The sequence below is a fragment of the Trachemys scripta genome, chromosome 12 (assembly GCF_013100865.1).
Source record: "Trachemys scripta elegans isolate TJP31775 chromosome 12, CAS_Tse_1.0, whole genome shotgun sequence".
Taxonomy (NCBI): Eukaryota; Metazoa; Chordata; order Testudines; family Emydidae; genus Trachemys; species Trachemys scripta.
The window spans coordinates 23,633,633-23,653,796 of NC_048309.1; the positions used below are offsets into that span (position 1 = coordinate 23,633,633).

Below are 20,164 nucleotides of genomic sequence, written 5' to 3' on the forward strand. Positions count from 1 at the left end.
TCTGTGAATTTATAAATCTGTTTCGCTTTCAAGCCTCCAAATTATTTTAATAAGAGATAAGGAGAAGCTGTACAAACCAAGTTCCCCACATGACTTTTCAGCACACACATCCCTGGGCAAGCGATTTATTATTACCATCTGGACACCCCTGAATAGTTTGCTATGGACTAATAGCAATTTGGCATGTGAAGATCAACCTTTGGGGCCATTGTCATGCATGGTGTGATACCATGGAAAGGGAAATGTTGCATTGGGTGATAAAGCTTGCTAATGTTCAGGAGGTTATTGTGCTTTTGCATGCATGGGATTCCCAAACTGTATTGGGCCCCATGTGCCTGTGATTCACACCCTCCCCAGAAGGGCTCAGAATTTATAAACAAAACAAGGTATTTCTGCACGGTGCTCCAAGGGCTTGTTGACCACCAGGATACAGATTTACAGACATAAATGCAGAGTGTTCTGGGCAGGTCCGTGATGCTAGGGTATTTCAGAACTCAGTTCTATTTAATTTAGTGGAAAATGGACTGTTTGCCCAGTAGCACTATGGACAACAATGGTGCGGACATTGCTTCGGTTATCCTGGGACACCCATCTTACTCTCTGCTTCTCTAGATAAAGAAGCCATTCACAGCCATTGGACAGAAGGAAGGAATCATTTAACTACCTTGTAGTGGTTGCAGAGTGACAGTGGAGTGTGTGTGGCCATTCAAAAGGGAGGTGGAATAGGTTGGAAGCAGCAGGAAAAAAATCCTGAACATTATAGCAACATGTTGTGTTCTGCACAATATTTGTAAGAGTTAAGGGATAAAACCTTTGTGATGGGTGGGACACTGAGTCATTTGAACAGGCACCAAGGCATCCAATACAAAATACAAATAACCAGGGCAAAATTGTTAGAGATGCCTGTGACACTGGCAGACCAAGTGCCAGCTCATGCCAAGGTCCCCATGCCTCAAAGGAGCCTGGACAAATGCATAGCTGGAATCAGTCTGGCTCACTTGTGTTAGTACTGTTAAAATAGGTATTTGAATTATAAGAATTCAAATGGGTTAATGTTTAGATTTTGTTAAATGCTTGTGAGTTACTGAATGCATTAATTTCACTTATAATATCTGCATCCCATATTGTAAGATAATATCTGAGTGGTTGTATTGTATGCCTCTCTGAGTGTGTAAATCACCAGATAGAAAAGAGACATTAACTAGTATGAGGTTTTTGTATCCAACAAAATGTGTTACGTCCTGCCCAACAGGAAAAGGTCCATCAATACCAAATGGACTATTGTGGAATGATAAAGAGGACAAAAGATGTTTGTTGTTTTCCTCCCCCCCCAACCCCAGGAAGATAAGTCATGCAAATGGATTCTTCCCAACCACTGAGTTTGCAGCTCAGAACACAAGGGAGGAGGGGGATAAAATCCCCTAACAAGAAGGAACTGTATCCCTGTGCTGCTTGGACTTTGGGGGACAAGTTTCCCAGCAAGAAATCCCCAGCTGCTTAGCCTCGGTCAACCCTAAAGGACATATAAAGTTTGCTTATTAGAGAAGCTTTGATTACCTTTTGAAACTTAAGGTTATAACTTGTTTGGGTATCTGTTTTCTTGCTTTAATCTTGTAAATAACTCATTTCCTTTTCCTGTTTAATACATCATTGTATAGTTGATTATGGTATTAGCTATAAGCATTGCTTTTGGTGTGAGATCTAAGGTGCAATTGACCTAGGGTAAGTGACTGGTCCTTTGGGACTGGGAGCAACCTGAATATGGATGTGATTCTTGATGTAAGAGACCATCTATCACAAAGGTATGCTCACCTGGGTGGCGAGATAGATCAGAGTACCCAAGGGCACTCTCTATGACTTCATGTTTAGGCTGTTATAGTTAATGAGGAGTTTACATTTGATAATTGGTTGGTGAAATCCAAGTCTAGAACTCAGCCAATTTGAGGGTTTTGCCCTGTTTCCTGACAGTCTGCCCAGAGGTTGGTACTCACACTCTTGAGTCACTGCAGGCAACTTTACAATGCCTATTGCTCTAATTTTGAGTCTCAGGCATGAAATTGTGCAGCTGTACATCCAGCTGCTAGCCTGTGGGTGGGGGGGGTGTGGAATTATTTTTGCACTTGGGTGTTGTTTGTGGGCAGTAGAAGTGGAATGTTATGGCAATCCCCATGGCACTGTGTGTCTTTGCCTTCATGTGTTTATAAAACCTCATCAATTAGTGCAAACACAATTATTTACCATTGACTCCTCATGAATGATGTTTTAAAAGTTTTTGTTATTAAATAACCTCTAGTGTAACAAACAGAAGTGAACGTTCAACTAAAATGAAACAATGGCTTTTAATTATGACACAGTATATTTTAAAAATCAATCTGTTCTCTAACTACAAAGAACTTTTTCATTGAACCAGCAGAGAACTGCACCAGTGCAGCTCAGGGCACGACACAAGTGTGTGGGGGGCTTAAAGTCAGAGATGAGTGTACTTCTGTCCCTTCTGGTTTGTGGGTCTTCTGTTGTGGAGTGCTAAAGCTTGACATTACCAGAGACAATGGAGGGCTCAAAAGAACTGCAGTTCTCGGTGCTCTGAGATGGGGTCTGGGAGGGGTGTGGCCTCTGGGAGCAGTACTTGATTCCCTGTTTCCCTAGTCAGTAACATGCTCTTCCACAGGGCATTTTGGTTTTGTATTTCCTCCATAAGTTGTCTCTGCATCTCCCTGTCTCTTTGCATATTCTGGCCATGGCAATGCTTTCCCTAGCAACTGCCACACTGTCCTTTGCCACTGAAACGATCTCCCTGGAAAATTCTTTGTCAGCTTCCCTCTCAGTGCTCACATGCTGCCGCCACCTTTCTGCATTTTTCAGGTTTTTGGGGGGCACTTTGTGATGATGTCCGCCAACATTTCTTCAGGAGTCTTTTAGGTTCTCCCCCTCAGGTTTGTCATCCATTCTGCTGCTGCTAAGAGCCCCGTCCTTGAGGGTCTGTCCAGTGCAGGTGCCATTGCTGTTGGGTTATTTTAAAACATTACAAGTGGTTATTGTTTATATTCTAGGGAGGCTGTGATAGCTTTTTTTTTAACATACATTTACCTCCCCGAGAGTCTTCCCAGTCTTGGGGAACCTGGGAGATGGAAAGTGGTGTGTGCATTGGGATTTTTGTCTGTTGTGCGGTTTTGCCATTGTGCCTTGGAGGTTAGGAGTGGGGATGCGGTTGTGAATTATGTTCCTGGTCTGGCTTTGCAGTTTTTCTGTGCCTTGGAGGTGCTTATGTGGTGTCAGAGGGGTTAGCAGAATGAATATGGGGGGTGATCTGGAGGGTAAATCCCCTTTACATCCCTCTTAGATGTCCTGACTTCAAATGACGTTACATTGAGGTAGGTGACTAGGAAGCAGAAAATGGCCTTATTCAAAAAAAACAAAGGGCAGATAAGTGAGATGCACTGTGAATTTATTCACGAAAATGGTGACACCCCCTACCCCCCCCCCCCAAAAAAAAAGTGTTGCAGAAGTAGAAGGGAGCAGTGAGCTGGAGGAGAGGTGACAGAAAAGAATATTTTCCTTATTTGACTGGCACACGAAGAGGTGTGGTAGAGATGCGGGGTGTGTCACACTGCTGGCCATCATCTTGTGGTAGCGAGCAATGTTTTGATGGGTGTGGGGGAGGTAGTGACAGTGTTCACCAGGCAGGACAGCTGAGGAAAGGGGAAGTAGGTAGATGGGCACATGCTTTCCTTGGGATGGGCCTAAAAATGGGGTCAGTATTCATGGCTTTAGTATGAGACACAGGCTGATTTCCCAACCAAAGTAGCTGCTGTGTTGGAAAGCTGTACACGGCAGAGGGGCAAACGTACAGTGTGGGTGTCATATTCCAGGTGCAGTTCAGATCAGTGAGGGGTTGTATCATGCCTGCTCTGTAACCCTGGGTGCCTCACAATGCTTTGTTGTTGTAGCTCACAACCTGGGCTGCTCACAACCAGCCCACCAATATGCGGGTGACACCCTGAGTATCTGTGTGCTAGACTGCCCTGGTTGAGCAGCTCTGACTCCAGCAAACTGTCTACAGCCCCATTCTGGCTTCCACCAGCCTTGGTTACTATTTGTAGGGTGACCCTAACATGCTCCCAGTCCAAAATTTTCATGTGCTCTGCAATGTCCAGCCCTCTCCTGGACAGTTCCAAGAAATAATATGGTTTGTTTGTTCCTCTAAAGACGCACAAACACATCACAGCTTATTAACTTAACCATGGGTAAATACACCCTTCCCTTTAAATACAGCACTGAGTTGGTTTATGGTAAAAAAAAAATATATCAACAAAAATATACGTAGGATTAAGTGAGTTCAAGTGTAAGGAATGAAGATAGAAATAATTATAAGTAAAATAAAACAAAATACATTTCTGAAAGTCTAAAACTTAATCTAGCAAGTTTTGGTTCAAGGCTTTTGCTCAAGATAGCCTTACTCACCCATTGTCTTGTAGCAACATAGTGACTGACCCTTTCCTCGGTCAGGATCTCTCCCTGGGGCCCAAAGGTGCTGGTGCCTTTGTCTTCATAAGTGCAAGAGATCTTTGCCTAAGCAGGCTTCTCACCTGTAATCAGTTCCAGAGACTTCAATATCTGCACACACATCCCTTGGTTGAAGGACCCATCTTTCTGAGCTTCCAAGATGTCTGGCTTCTTGTCTGTCTAGTGATAGATGCCAAAGATGGCTTCTGTTTTTGCTTATATCTCCCAAAGTTCAATGACCTTGCTTCAGGAGGCAGGAAGCCCTCCTGTGTGCTCAGCTTGCTGTGCCTACCAGGAAGCTAAGCGAATGCTGTTCTTCCCTTCCTGTGGACTTCCCATCCCCCCTGTATGTAAATTAGGCTTCCATTGTTTTGATTCTGCCATGCTTCATTTACATAGGAGACAGGTAAATAGCTGACCCCCTCCTGTCTGGGTGGGAATTGTTCCTTCCTTTGTTCACTCATGCACTTTAAAACACAATATCAACGAGTATTCATAATTCCTCCTATAGCATTAATATAGACATTTCACAGTGAAATTAATCACCAGTGTGTCATTTAGCTTTCAGAAACAACCTCACTCTATATACTTTTATAATACAGTAATATTGTATACAAGCAGTTGATTCAGTTTCTTATCACTTGAGGTTCAGCCTCCCTGTCTTTATAGAGGAGTAAACCTTTGAAATGCATTCTTCTGAAAAGTAAAACCCAGCCTAAGCTGCTCTCTCCTGCTGGGTGTAGATGTCATGCTGTTTTCTCCACCAGTTGTTAGAGTGAGGTTTGCCTCCACCCCTTGTTAGCTTGATGGGTCTGTTTACTGCTTATATGTAAATTGAGGTAAATACACATTCCTTTGTTTAGGATGGGCCCATTTAGCAAGTCCCCCCAACACACCTGGTTTACGCACCCTTTAGTTACAAGTCCAGTGTATATTCATAACTCTTAATGGCCATTGTGTAAATCACATCATACAAGAATGCTAATGGTCAGTGAGTTATTAGTTTTCAAATAATACCTCTCAAAGCATATTTTGTACAAAGGTTATTACAATAGTGTATAGAGTGTGAATACAGGCTTGCTTAGTGTCACAGTGGGTCAATGGAGGGAGGCAGGGACCTCAGCCTCGGAAAGGCTTTTAGTTTATATCTGCCCACAATGGCTGCAGCCATGGGGCACCAGAACAGAAGCTAGCATGGCAGCATAACATAATAATAACACAATGCATGTTAAAGGGTAAACTATTTTAAAAAGTACTTACCAAGGTTCTCTCCATTAGCCTCAGATCCAGTCTGTGTTTTTGCTGGGGATTTGAGGTTGGTTGCTGTGGGGCAGGAAATAGGTTTGCCTTCTACCTGGCTGGCTTCAGAATCCTGAGTCCTGAACAGATCCTGGCTTCCTGGAGAGATGTCTTTATTGGCCTTCTTGCACTCATCCCCAATGAATCTTGCTGGTCATCCTTGGAGAATAGAGGGGAAAAGGCATCCAGCCATCTCCACAAATGTCTTGGACTGGGTGGTTGTGTAGTTATATAAAATCCTATCCAGCTCCTCAAAAAAGGAACAGGCGACATGTGCCTTGCTGGATTTCTTTCCTCTTGTCCCTCATTTTAATGTAGGTACTTCTGAGCTGTTTGCTCTTTATCCAGCACTGTGCAGCATCCCAGTCATAGCCCTTCACATACATCCTCCTAGCTATGTCTACAAAAAGATCTTTATTAAGGGGGCTGGCCACAAGATTGTCCTGCACAGATGCTTCTCCTCAGATGGCGATGAGGGCTTGGGTCTTGGTGTGGCTCCAAGTGGTTGCTTGAAGTATATTGTAGGACTTCTGGGACATTATCATAGGTTTGGTGATAAACTGGAATCTAGGAGTGAATGGACAAAATCTGGGTGTGCACCAGCTTATAAACTGGGGAGGGGACATTTGGTCAACTTGACACTAGAGCAGAGAAAGGTACAGAGGTAAACAAGACTGGTAACCCACAAAGCAGTATGATAGCTGCTGGAAGACCACCAGTGCAGTGCGCAGGAGCATTGCATGCACACAGACAATAGACCAGATTAACGCGCTTTGCCGTAAAGTTAATTCGCTTTGAAACAGGACTCCAGAGTTTGCGATAAATGTAGAGTCAGTGAGCTACAATGAATTGTGTGGTGTGTATGCAAGCATTTTCAAAGTGGATTAACTCAAAAGCTATGGCTTAGTCCCCCCCCCCCCAATCTTGAGTAGACAAGACCTTAGTAGAATCCAAAAATCTCTACCATTTATTAGCTGTTTAATGGTCAATGTGAATGGAGTCATTCGCGTCAAAAAAGCTACCACAAAAGTTGGGGCTAATTGGAAACCTCTGAGCAGGGAGCGACTGGGTCCTGGAGACTGAACTACCTTATTTCCAGTAGACGTTGGTCTCTTCAGGTTGTGGCTGATGCACATTGTTGGGGCAGAGTGCGGGAATTTTTGCACTATTGCTGCCTTAATTATATCAGAAATGTGAATAAAGAAGAGGACTCTACTCTAGATGCCAGTGTATTTCAATAGAACAAAAAGTATGACACCATCCCAGAGTAGATTCCAAGTTTGAACACAATCCAAATTTGATCTGTGAGAAATTTTAGTTTCCAAGGGTACCTGTGTATCTTATTTATTTAAGGTCAAATGGATTTGTATCCCCTGAGTTTCACATTGAATGAAACCAAAAATTTAAAGCAAAACTCAAATGAAACTCCCATTTTTTGACCTAGTTTAGGGTTGAGTCTCCATATGCTTTCAGGTTTAAGCTATAATCAAGGCAGGTTTGCTGAAGATTCAGTTTATGCTGGCTGAAAGTTTTCCAAAATCTTAGAGAACTTTGCAGTGAAGCCACTATCGCTCAAGTTCTGGGTCTGAAGGTGACGTTGCACAGTTTTTAGGCCTGATGAGAGTGGGTCCTTGACACTGAGGACATAAGAACAGCAGTACTGGATCAGTCCAATGGTCCAGCAAGCCCAATAGCCTGTCTTCCCATAGTGGCCAATGCCAGGTGCTTTGGAGAGAATGAACATGACAGGCAATCATTGAGTGATCAATCCCCCATTGTCCACTCCCAGCTTCTGGCAATCAGAGGCTAAGGACACCCTGTGCCCTGATCATATTGGATAATAGCCATTGTCATAGGACCTTTGTCATTACTCCCAGAAGCACCTTCCATGAGACCATGGCAGCCATCCTGCACCAGCATGGGGTAGTTTAGAATTGGGATCAAGCTTTTGGAACACACACTTTTATATGGTGGGGGACAAAAAGAACCAGAAAGAAATCCTGACCCATCAAGAGCGGGAGAGAACAAATTCATCAAAGAAAAAGAAAATATTTTTCCTTCAGGGAAGGAAACATACCAGTGCTTCCTTCTCCTGGCACTCCTATTTTGCTTTGCCATTGAATCCTAATGAGGTATAATTTTCAAAGAACTGCCTAAGCCTTTCAAAATCCGCTTAATTCTGCGATTCCCAGCATGGAAAGCTTAAGCCTACATCCTCAGCAATTAACCCTGTTCACCTCTTTGCCATTAGAAGTTCAAAACAGTTCGGTTCCTCTGGGTTCCTTATCAAGGTGATTCTGCTGCTACAATGACTCTGCCACCCACTTTAGATTGTGTCCAGGCCTCTGTTGCTGTGAACAGCATCATATTAGTGCCCCTGAGAAACCAGTTTGTTTTCTCCCCCTTTATCTCTTCTCCTCCCTCCTCTCCCCCCCCCACTCCCGAAAAAGGTACAGGATATGGTGGGGAAGAGTTAATTTCAGATATCAGCTTAGTGGAACTCCTCTCTGGAGTTAATGGAAGCCAGGAAATATGCTTGACAGAGTGGGTAGCTGCTACGTGTTGTGAGACTGAAGAGTCAAAGGGCAATTTATTAAGGTTTTGCTTTTTGTTTGTAGGGCAAGGAGGGAGCCAATTTGGCACTCGATTTTCCTGCTCGTTAGTGCAAGGTAAAGAAGGGGCTGAGGCAAAGATTGACAATGGGGGAGTTAAAAGCATAAAGCACAAGATTATTTTTAAATTTGTTTACATTTGTGCATCCTGATTATTGTGATGTCTTTTTAATACATTTAAACCAACCTGAAGATCCATAGGAGGAGCATCTCCAAAGAACTCCGCTAAAAGGAGGAGCAATAAGGGTCCTCCACTGAAGACTCCCTGCAATATTCCGAGTTGCGTGGAGAACGATAAAGCAAGAGAAATCTGAAGTGTGTGTTGGTGTTCATTGAACTCACTGAATGTGAGTTAAGGATCTTGGCTGGTGGGCAGTCTTACCACTAGAGATGAGATTTAAAAAAAAACAGTAATTGATTAAAAATGGAATAGAAAACTTATCTTTCCCTTTTCTTTCTTTTTGATTTGAAGTGCCAGGGTTAACAGATGGAATGGGAGTGCAGTAGTCATACTATACCTGAAATTTCAGCAAAACTTTTGAAGTAATTGGGGAAATTAATTTTAATTGATCTGGTTGTAAGCACTGTTATGTGGGCTAAAAATTGGCTGCAGAACCATAAAGATAAAATTTGAGTTGAGAGAGGTGTCTTGTGAGGCACTACAGAGAGCAGTTATAGGTCTGTGCTAGGAAGACAAGATGCTACAGCCTCCAAAAGCATACTGTGTAAGATATACAACATATGTTGGGTAGGCGAGAGGCATACAATCAAAATGTCATTTTTTTTAATGTATGTGACATATGCTCTGGGTCTTATTTCAGTAAAAGAAAAACATTACAAAGACTATACCCAATTGCTCCTCTCCATATAGGATGCTCGCTTAACATTTTGATTGAAAGAGAGGGTAAAAAGCAAATGAACTGAATTTTATAAATGACATTCAGGCCAGATTCCCCCACCGATACTGCAGTTTAATAGTCCCTTGCTCCATAACTAGTCCCAGTGGCTTCAGCGGGGCTATTGCCAAAGTGAAGTACTGCTCAGTATTGATAAGGGTGGCAGAAATTCATCCCTTAGCTGGGAGATGGTATAGAATGTAGTGAAGGCAAAGACCATTAATACAAAGACAGATCCGAAGTGTTAGGAAGTAAAATTAAAGCTTGCGGAATAGACCTGGATTCCATGACACACTGCATTGTTCTAGTGTGTGTATATGTGTATAGAATGAAGACAACCTGCTCTTCATGTATGGGTGAACAAATCAAGAAAGACTCTGTATGCAAAACTCAGGAAATATTGCGGATGAAAGGTGTATATAATCTTTTCTGCATGACTCAATAATGCTTACAACATAATACAATCATCTCTATTCAAATTTCAGACACACTCTTGTATATTCATACATTGGGATAGAAAATAGAGCACATTGTGGGGGAAAATATCCGAGCCTGATACCAGAGTTTGTCCACCCATTGTGACACATGCAGCTGCTTGCATGAGCAAAAGAAAGCAAGCATCCATTTTCAGTGTTTCGCACTAGGCTGTCGGTCACCCAGCTGTCTGACTTGCATACCCAAATGTTGCTTGTGCACCTGAAAAATGGTGATCTTCCACTGTGGGAGGGTACAGGCTGTTGTACTTGAATAAAACAGGACAGGATCATCCAGCCATAGGTGAAAATGACATTTTTGTGTTCCCACCTCCTGCAGTCTCACTAGAACCATCTGTTTGTACAACAACCAATCCATTGCATGAGGCCTGCTCTTGATTCAAAATTGTCATGGCCCTAAATCTGATAACTGAACAATCTTTCCAGTAGGAAGAAGGATGGTCCAGAGTTCCTGTGTGACCTTGGGCAAATCACTTCGTCTCTGTGCCTCAGTTCCCTATCTGTAAAATGGAAATAATAGCACTGCCTTGCCTCACAGGGGTGTTGAGGAAAAATATATTAAAGGTTGTGAGGTGCTTAGTTACTATGGTGATGGGGTGGCATACAAATACCCAAGATAGATAGAAAGTGGGCAGCTCTCTAAAATATACAACGTAGGAGGCTACCAGTTAATCCAAAACCAAAACAAGCCTGTGAGACAGGATCTAGGTATTTCTTAGTTAAGAATACTACCAGCCACCAAAGGCCGCTGCTAGATATGCAGGGTACAATCCTTGTATTAGAATATGATTGTCGGAGGGGGCAGGGGAGTTGTTTCAATCAGCTTCAGACCAGCTTTGATGTATATTTTCTTTACTGACATTACTGCAAGATTTTCCCCTCTACATGAAGTATTTAGCTCTCTGAAGGAATATATCTCATTTTCAGACACTAAATATCTAGACAATATCTCAGTGCAGGAAATCTTGGGGAAAAAAATGTTTGAAACATTGATTTTTCCAGGAGAGAAGGAATTTAAAATTCATTTTATACTCAGTGAATTTTGCAGCCTGGAGTCTGCTGCAAATGCAGTTTGGGGGAGTCATCCAGAAGATTTGTTTTACTGCAGCTAATCAGATTGGGGCAGACCACCTCCGTAAAGGTAATAGGATTTTATGTATATATCACCTACTGTAGCTATAGAAATATCCTAGGCATTTATACTAAAACAATTAATGTGCAACAGACACAGAGCCTGATCTTCACAGGTGTTGAGCATCTCCAGTTCCTTTGATGTCAAATGGAGTTTTGGGTTCTCAGCAACTTTGAAAATTTGGCCCAAAATACATTCAAGAGGAAACCAATATCAGTAACTTTCAGTCCTCTTCTTTGCCTTCACCTTGTCCCGTTAGTCATGGTGTGTGGATCTTGTTCTGAATCTCTAAGCATGCTTGTCAAGAGTGCCTTCCAAGCTGACTCTGACCTCTTTATGTCTTTCTTCAGCATCTTGAACCACAGTTTTTCTGGGTCTTCCTTGTAGTCTTTGTCCCATGACTACTAGATCTTTTACTCTTTTATATCCCACATTTCATCATCTCACATGACCCAGCCATCTCAATTGATACTCTCTCATCTTTTCCATGATGGGGGCTACCTGCATTATAGCTTATACAGTTTTGTTGGGTAGCCTATAAGCTCTTGTCTTACTCAGCATTCACCTGAGCATTCTAATTTCGGCAATGTGAAGTAGTTGTCCTCTCTTCCTCATTGGCTTGCAATCCAAACTGTACATGTCTGACCTAATCATAGCCTTATACACTTTTTTCTTTAGTTTACTTGGCATATTCTTATTGTAAAGAATTCCATCAATTCCATCCATTTGCACCAAGCTTTCTTCATGGAACTCTTAACATCTTCATACACATTCATGGTCTAGCACTGAACAGAGGTGTTTGAATTGTTGCACAGACTTTAACTCTAACCATCCAGTTTTACTGGCTTCTCATTGTCCTGCTCAACAAAACATTGCATTTATTCCATTTGTTATTGGCTCATTCATAAACTGTTTTCTTCTAATGCAGGCTTCTGTCGTTCTAGATCCCTTTCCAGTTCGTATTTGTTTTCACAGCACAGCATAATATTGTTGGTAGAAAAATGTTCCATGAAGACTCTTGTGATGTTGCACCCCATAATGCTTTATAAAATATGCTTATGAATGTAAATATGACATAACTGGAATAGGTTTTATGCTAGATATGCCTAGGGGCTGTCCCTGTGGTACACCTGCACCAGTTTGCTATGTTTCCTTTGCTCAGTTGATTGGCAGCTCCTGTAGGTATCCACCCTGACAGTTACAAGTTGTTTCTAAAACATCCTTAAAAGGGGGGTCACTTCTGGTTTTCAGAGGCACCCTAGGGGGCACTTTCTGGGGCACTCCTGGATTCACTGTTGTGGATTTCAGATAATCCACACAGACTATCCTTTTCTCAAACTTCTGGGAGTTCCCCTCTCCAGTCAGCATGCCCACCTGACTGATTGTGATGCCATGGGTCCCCTGACCTATGCGTTGGTCTCCAATTTCTGCCAAGTTCTCCACTAGTTTCTGAGGGAGCACAGACTGCCTGGATGAGCCTGGGCCCATCTATTTTCATGACAGTTTTGCATGGCTGATATAAAGCATTTTTCCCCCCTCCTAGTTTCTCCTACAGTGAAGCTGTTGTACCAAGACGGGGCCAGCAGGATATTTTTATTCAAATTAAAACCATGTGAACAGCTAAATAATATTCATGGCTTCAACCTTGTCTCCCTTCATGTAGCTACTCAGGAAAATGTGTTCCATCTTGCTATAAATACCAATATGTGAGACAGCTCTTAACCACTAAATCCCAAGCAAAAATTTACATATAGAGATTTATTTTCTTCACTCCACATTATCTAGTTGCCAAAGCTGACCATTTCTCTGCTGGAGTAGAGCAGAAACAAACCTGGCTTGCTTGCTGGGAGAGGCAGTTTGGGAGGATTTATTTGCTATTCATAGAACAATAAAATAAGGATTTTTACTGTGGCATGAGAAGGAAGTTCTTCTCCTATTTATGACAAGGGTATGTTTGTGGGTTTTGTTTTGTTTTCTTTGTCTTCCCTTCTCTTACTTAAAGCTGAATTTGAATGGATCGGCTTGCAGCAGTTTTCAAGCTCTTTGCAACCAGCAAGCCTATACTTCAGGGAATTATCCTTAGATGGGAAGTATGTAGGTATAAATTTTTAAAAAATTGAAAAATGGGGTTGGGAAATTACACAGTCTATTTCAATCCTTCACTTGCTCTGAACAGCTTCTTTTCAATCTTTCTTATGGCAAGGAGAACCCAAATATGGGACAGCTTGATGGTATAACTTGAGAGGCAGCTGTACAAACAGCAAACAGAGTTATTGTTTTGAGCAGACAGTGCCAGGAAATTATCACTTTTATGCACTTGACCATTCCATCATCCTGGGACAAACTCAGCATCAGAACATAATTTTACATTAAGCATTTGTTTATGTTCAGCCAATCAGGTTACTTGACGATTAACAAAATATGCCTAATCTTGCATATTTCAGTCATGGATGCTAGAGATGCCAGTGTTTCATTTTCAGCCTGTGCATCTGGAAAGGGAAACCTCATTTATCTGAAAGAAATTAGAGCAGGACAAAAGGTCAATGTGAAAATGATGTTTGGGATAACAGACATCAGCGTGGCAGGCAGTATATGGTCCAAAGGATGGAATTCCAGACTGAGTCAGGAAAACTGGGCTCTATTTCTAGCTCTACCATGGACTTGCTGTGTGAATTTTGGATAAAGATTGGGTTTTTACATCAGTTTCCACAGGGGCAAAATGGGGATAGTGGTGCTTACCAACCTCAGCAAAGTCCTTTGTCTACAGATGAAAGATGCTCTATGGCCCTGATTCAGTCAAAGTACTTAATCATGAGCTTAAAATCTCTTGGCTTCAATGGGACTTAAGTAGATATGTTTAAATGCTTTGCTGGATAGCAATGGACTTGTGCTTAAATGCTTTGTTTAGATGGGGTCTCCTGCAGATTGTCTTTATTGCTAGCAGGGGAAGTTGTGATACGTTTAATCAGCTGAAGTATGACAAAACTCCACACAATTTGTGTTCATTAAAGATCTCCATAGCCCTTTTTGAGGGGGGTGGAATAGGGGATTAACCAGTGACCTGGCCAAATTCCAATGAGGAATAATTGTGTTCTTCCTATTGAAAAATCCACTGTAGTTGTAACTTTTATGTGATATTCCACCTGTGGACAAATCTATTGTGTGGTCTTGCTGTACTGTGCTGGGCTTGATTCTGTGAGGTACTGAGTGGTGATGAAGGTGCTCTGTACCTTGCAGAGTTGTGCTGTTAAACAAATGCCACTTTCTGCCTCATGAGGAAACTGCATTTCAGTGATGGGTAGAGGGATTCCTATGTCATTTTTAAACCAGTTTGTAAAGTTCACTGGGATCCCTCTAGGAATGAGATATTCTTTTTCTGACTCAACATTTGTCACTCTCGGGGATTGTCTCTTAGAGGCCATGAGTGGGACATTGGGATTGCCTCACCCGACCATTTTGTGTGACAGCCTGTTTCAGTACAAGTAAGGGGAACTCTGGCAAAGTGGACTGATGTTTTAATTCATTTTATAAAATATGCATTATGGGCTCGATGGACTGTGGTTTTACCAGCCATTGCTGTATCATGGGACGTCTAGAGGGACACCTGCCTAGGGGCAGTAGCTGGAGTGATGCTGCCTATTGTGATCAGCTCTAAGCAGAATGTGCCCAGGGACTATGGAGGAGTGGAGGCAGGCAGTCTCTTCCACTTTAAAGGGGCACAGTCTCTGTGTCAGCCCCCTGCTGTTGCAGGAAAAGGGTGGGGTGTCTCTGCTCCACCCCTTTTGGAGTGACTAGCATTGCTCACAGAGCACGGGGGGGGGGGGGGGAGGATGGAAGGGCTCCCTGCATCCTCTTCCCACGCTGTGAAAGAGGTCAGAATATAACTCTATGAATGGAGGTGAAGTAAATAAGGGCTTGTCTACATGAACATTGAGTGCATGGCAAGCTGGGATGTGAGTCTACCCTGCACTAGCCTTCCGGGAACTAACCGTCCACGTGCACCCTGCTGACACTCGTTAACAGTTTGTTAATGCACTTTGAGCCAGTCCTTTTTGAAATGGCACTAGATCAGTGGTTCTGAACGCACGGCCCAATCAGCAAACAGCAGTGGCCCATGTGACATCCATGGACTAGATCAAAGCTATGAACTAGATCAAAGCCCACAAATTAACTGTTAATGTATGTCAGCAGGGTGCACATGGACAGTTCGGGCACAGCAGGCTAGAGTGGTATAGATTCACACCCCACCTTCCCGTGGACTAATTGTTCATGCAGACAAGCACTCAATATCTGCCTGCCTTAGAAGAATATAGGGCTGAGCCCTACCCCTGCCACTCCAGGAATGGAACCAGTGGCTACAGGAACTTGATTGTTTGTTAAATCTGATGTGTGGTCCACACCCAGAGCCTTTTGATATCTTACTGGTTATTTATAATCCCCCCCTCCCTCAGTGTGTACACTTCACTCGTTATGATACTAGCCGTGAGGACCTGAGTGTTAAATGTTAGGAGGTGGTGTTATGATGAAGAGAGTGATGCTACGGGGAGTGCAGGGACAGAAGTTATATATAGGAGGAGGTGAGAGGCCAACAAAGAAAATGACACTTATAGCAAAGTGGTGTTAAAATACAATAGGTATGAAGTCTGTGTGTGCATGAGTGTGTACTCTATAGAAAGTGAGAAGGAGAGCTATAATTATCTGCTAAAACTGTTATTTTGCCAAGATGAGATATGGAATTTATAGCCAAAAGATGTAAAATTCATACAACAAATCAGTATCATAAAAGTTGTGGATCTGTCTCATTAGTTTGTAATCGTTCTTTGTAGTTGAGTTGCAGCTGGCAATTATATTACTTTGTATGCCTAAATCTACTTGATTTTCCTCTCTGTATTACTTTAATTTCCTCCAAAAAGTTTAATGGTCTGTGCCCTGGTGTTTCACCAAGAAAGTGAAGTGTGGAGAAAAGCTGTGAGTGAGAATCTGTCTAGTAGATGTGAGTAGGTTTTCATTTCTTAATTAAATGTCAGACTGATGAAGGGTGTTGGAAACAGAAGCTTTCTCTTTTAATCTGGAGAACAGGTAGTGCACAGGCATTGCTGAGCAAATGTTCCTCATTCTACTGTGTTAATGTGCCTTGATCCCAGCCTTTAGGGGGATGTCACTAGGGAAGGAAGGGTAAGTCAGACTCTAGGGCCTAGTCCTGAGAGCAGCTAGGGAACAGCTAGTGCTAATTGTGGTGTCTTTGGGGTGTGGACAGGGCCAGGGCCAGGCACCAGCGGAGGAGGCACATGCCTGGGGTGGCACATGCTAAGGGGCGGCATGCCGTCCATTCTTGGGGCGGCATAGTCCGGGGCGGCTTTTTTTTTTTTTTTTTGCTTGGGGCGGCAAAAATGGTAGAGCCGGCCCTGGGTGTGGATACCTGTGGATTTGGAACTGATCTAAATCTCCTGGAGTGTGTTCAGTTTTATCTAGCCTCTTGTGATAGCACCCTTGCCAAGCCTACTGCTGCCCACTGTGCTGGGGGTCCAGCCTGTAAGAGGAAAGGGCAGGCAGTCCTTTGGGAAATAACTAGTGCTTTGGGGTGGTTTGCCACGAAACCTGAAGTTCATTTTGTTCTTAGGAATGCTTTTCAATGTTGCAAACTCAGCTCAGGTTCTCCAAAAGTGTTGCTAAGGTTCTTGAGTCTTGTGAGATGCCCAGCCTGGTTCATATGCCAGTGTTAACTCTATGGCAAAACATATGGATTCATCTGGTTTCATTGTGAAATTAGGTGAAGCTCTGAAGTTTTGCCTGCCTCCCACACTTGAGTTTATGGGTTCATTGGAACCTGAAATTTGGGTTGAGGGGGGATGTGCAGACAAACTGAATTCAAAGGAAATTCCCCCCAAAAGTGATGCCACAGAGTTTCACTCAGATGTAGAGTTTCACTTACACCGTTAAATCATGCCACACGTTAGAGTCTGCCCAGGAAATGCTGCATTCCCAATACAGTGACACGTCTAACTTTATGCAAAAGAAAGGAACTATATTTTGTCACCTTCAAGTTCAAGGATTTTTCTCTCAGGCTTCCAAAACTCAATTTATTTTTATTTATTTATATTTGGGGGATGTCACATAGGAATTGGTTTATAGGATTTATTACAGCGTGGAATGGAATATGTGAAGCAAGATTAAAAATTAATAGCCTTATTGTTGACTCGGGTCTTCTCAGTTAAGAGGTTCTGCAGAACTTAGGTGAGTTGGCAAGATATAGGTTGTCCTATGTAGAGGGCTGGGTTAGTTTTTGCCGTCCCTGTGCAACATAGCAGACATGGATCCATCCAGCTCTCCGCCACTGATATCCAGGTCCCCAAATCTACATGTCTATGACATATGTACCCGAAAGAGTCTCCTACCTACATGAACCCAGACTTAGGCTGTGAAAACCTTCCTACTCACCTGCTTCTAAGACTTTGTGGACGCTGACCCCATTGCATGGAGTGAAAAGCCATGGAGAGGCACTGAAGCATGTAGCGTAGGAAAGGTCTTGGGGAAATGATTGATGGTTGTAGTCTGTGGGCCCTGGAGTCAGGTGGGACCACAAGCTTGGAAGTGAGGGGAGTGCTCTGCCTGGCAGAGGATAGCTGTGTTGGTGCTGGGCCCCTGGAGGGCCCTGCACCTTCATAGTTCACATAACTAAGGTCGCCAATTATCCTTCTGGCAACATAGAGTTGATTCCAATAGGGAAAGGACTGCACCTGCAGTTGGAAGCAGCAGCATCATGCAGTTCTCTGGTCAGCAGGGTCTCATAATGAGAGACGCCTTTATTTTAAAGAGAGAGAGAGAAGCTATGACTGATGTGCAGTTCACTTTGGGCTTGTCTACACTGTGATTTTAAACTGGATCAAAATTTGAAAACACTTGCATACACACAACGCAATCCATCACTGTCTGCTAACTCCATGTTTATCATGAACTCTGGAATCCTCTTCCAAAGTGGACTACATATGCTCGGAATTGAATTAGTTTGATCTATTGTTCATGTGGACACAATTGCAGTGCTGCCTGTGCACCCCTTTTTGCATGCTTCCAATTGCTATCCCACAGTGCTTGCAGGTTGACCCGTTGCTGGCCTGTCTGTTTACCTGTGGGCCCTCTTATCTTTGGTGTTGAGTTCCCAGGATGACGCTTCCCCCCTTTAAAAACTGACACGGAGCCAGATTTTGTTCATTTGCTTCTGGATCCCAGTGTATTGGCATCCTTGCAATGCAAGCACAACCCCACAACATGCTTTGCACAAGTATCAGAGGGGTAGCCGTGTTAGTCTGAATCTGTGCAAAGCATCAGAGGGTCCTGTGGCACCTTTAAGACTAACAGAAGTATTAGGAGCATAAGCTTTCGTGGGTAAGAACTGGGTTCTTACCCATGAAAGCTCTTACCCACGAAAGCTTATGCTCCCAATACTTCTGTTAGTCTTAAAGGTGCCACAGGACCCTCTGATGCTTTGCAAAGATGCAGACTAACACGGCTACCCCTCTGATACTTGTGCAAAGCATGTTGTGGGGTTGTGCTTGCATTGCAAGGATGCCAATACACTGGGATCCAGAAGCAAATGAACAAAATCTGGCTCCGTGTCAGTTTTTAAAGGGGGGAAGCGTCATCCTGGGAACTCAACACCAAAGATAAGAGGGCCCACAGGTAAACAGACAGGCCAGCAACGGGTCAACCTGCAAGCACTGTGGGATAGCAATTGGAAGCATGCAAAAAGGGGTGCNGAACCAACTGGGTTCTTACCCACGAAAGCTTATGCTCCCAATACTTCTGTTAGTCTTAAAGGTGCCACAGGACCCTCTGATGCTTTGCAAAGATGCTTGGAGCAGTGCTGAAACCCTGGATCTCATCACTATCTAGCATCGGTCCAGGAAGCTTCTGTGGCCAGCCACTGAAATAAAGACCTCTTTGTGGACATTGCAAAGCAGATACCTGCAAGGTATCATGACTGGGATGCCGACTAATGCCCAATAAAGATCAAGCAGCTCAGGGGAAAGTATATTGAAATAAGGGTAAAAGGAGACAATCTGGCTTGGGACATGTGACCTGTCTATTTTTTGGATAAGATTCTACACAATTATAGCACACCCCAGCCGAGACACCAGTCAGAGCCTGCACACAACAAAGCAAAATACCTTAGAATACCCCCTGAGAATTCTATGCCCTCAGTTCTCAGCAAACTGCTGCAGTGTGTTCACACAATGTGAATTGAAAATAGAACAGGTGTTTCGTGCACATCCTTTTGGGGTGAGTTGTGTACTGCAAGTTACCTGATGCATACCAAAAAGCTTTGGATTAACTGCCCCCGCCCCCAAGACACACTCTTCATATGATGTCATTAGTGATTTCCTTAGCGTCATTTTCATGTTTCAATGTTTCTGCTTCCATCAGCTAATGGCAGGCTACCTGCAGGTGTGTCTGTTTCTCTGTGTGTTGGAGGTATCCGATTTCCGGGGGGACTGTGGAGGTGAGTCCAGCATTCAGTGCTGGGAGAGGTGTGTGAATGTGTGAGCTAACAAACTGTTCTGTCTGAATTAAAAGGTTGCCTTCTTCCTGTCTGATGCTAGCAGAGTGTGATAGTGAAAGAACTGACACCCTGACAGTCATCAGAGGATCCTTATTCCCTATGCCCCTTCTACAGGGAGTCCATCACCACAACTATTCCACGTGCCTCTGCATGTACAATGATATGAAAAAAAAAAAAAACAGTGTATAAACTAGTCCTGTTTCCAGTGTCTTGACTCTTGGTACCCATGAGAGGAGTGTTTTCAAAAACAGCTACAAGTCAGGAATTGGTTTATTTCCCCCCAACTCAATAAAGTGAAAGGCAGTCCCTGGAGACTTGAGTTCGGATCCTGGCAAGGTCATGAGTAGTAGTCTTCCTAGTCCCAACTCCTCAATTGTCCATGTCACAAGATGATGTCACTCTTGGGGCATTAAAAAAAATTGCTCCTCACTTTCAGCTCAAAGGTGTTCTCAGAAGTCAAGGAGTCTGTTGTTTTAGTGGGGAACAGAAGGGTTGGCTGGGCTGTATTTAAAAAAAAAAGATGCACATAAAACTTTCAGGAGACATGACGCATAATTAATGGATTTACATGGTTCAGATGTGCTATAGCTTCTCAGAAATTGTTACACTGGGTGCCAGTTAAACAGCAGAACTATTTTAAAATTGTACTGTGTATCTACAAAGCAATGTTT

The 20,164-nt window shown here is 43.2% G+C and overlaps 1 protein-coding gene across 5 annotated transcripts in view; it reads left to right on the forward strand.

Moving 5' to 3' along the window:
* The window catches only part of PTPRT (protein tyrosine phosphatase receptor type T), a 707,111-nt gene that overhangs the window by 504,818 nt on the left and 182,129 nt on the right, over nucleotides 1-20,164 (forward strand). The gene's annotated exons all lie outside the window — the stretch shown is intronic.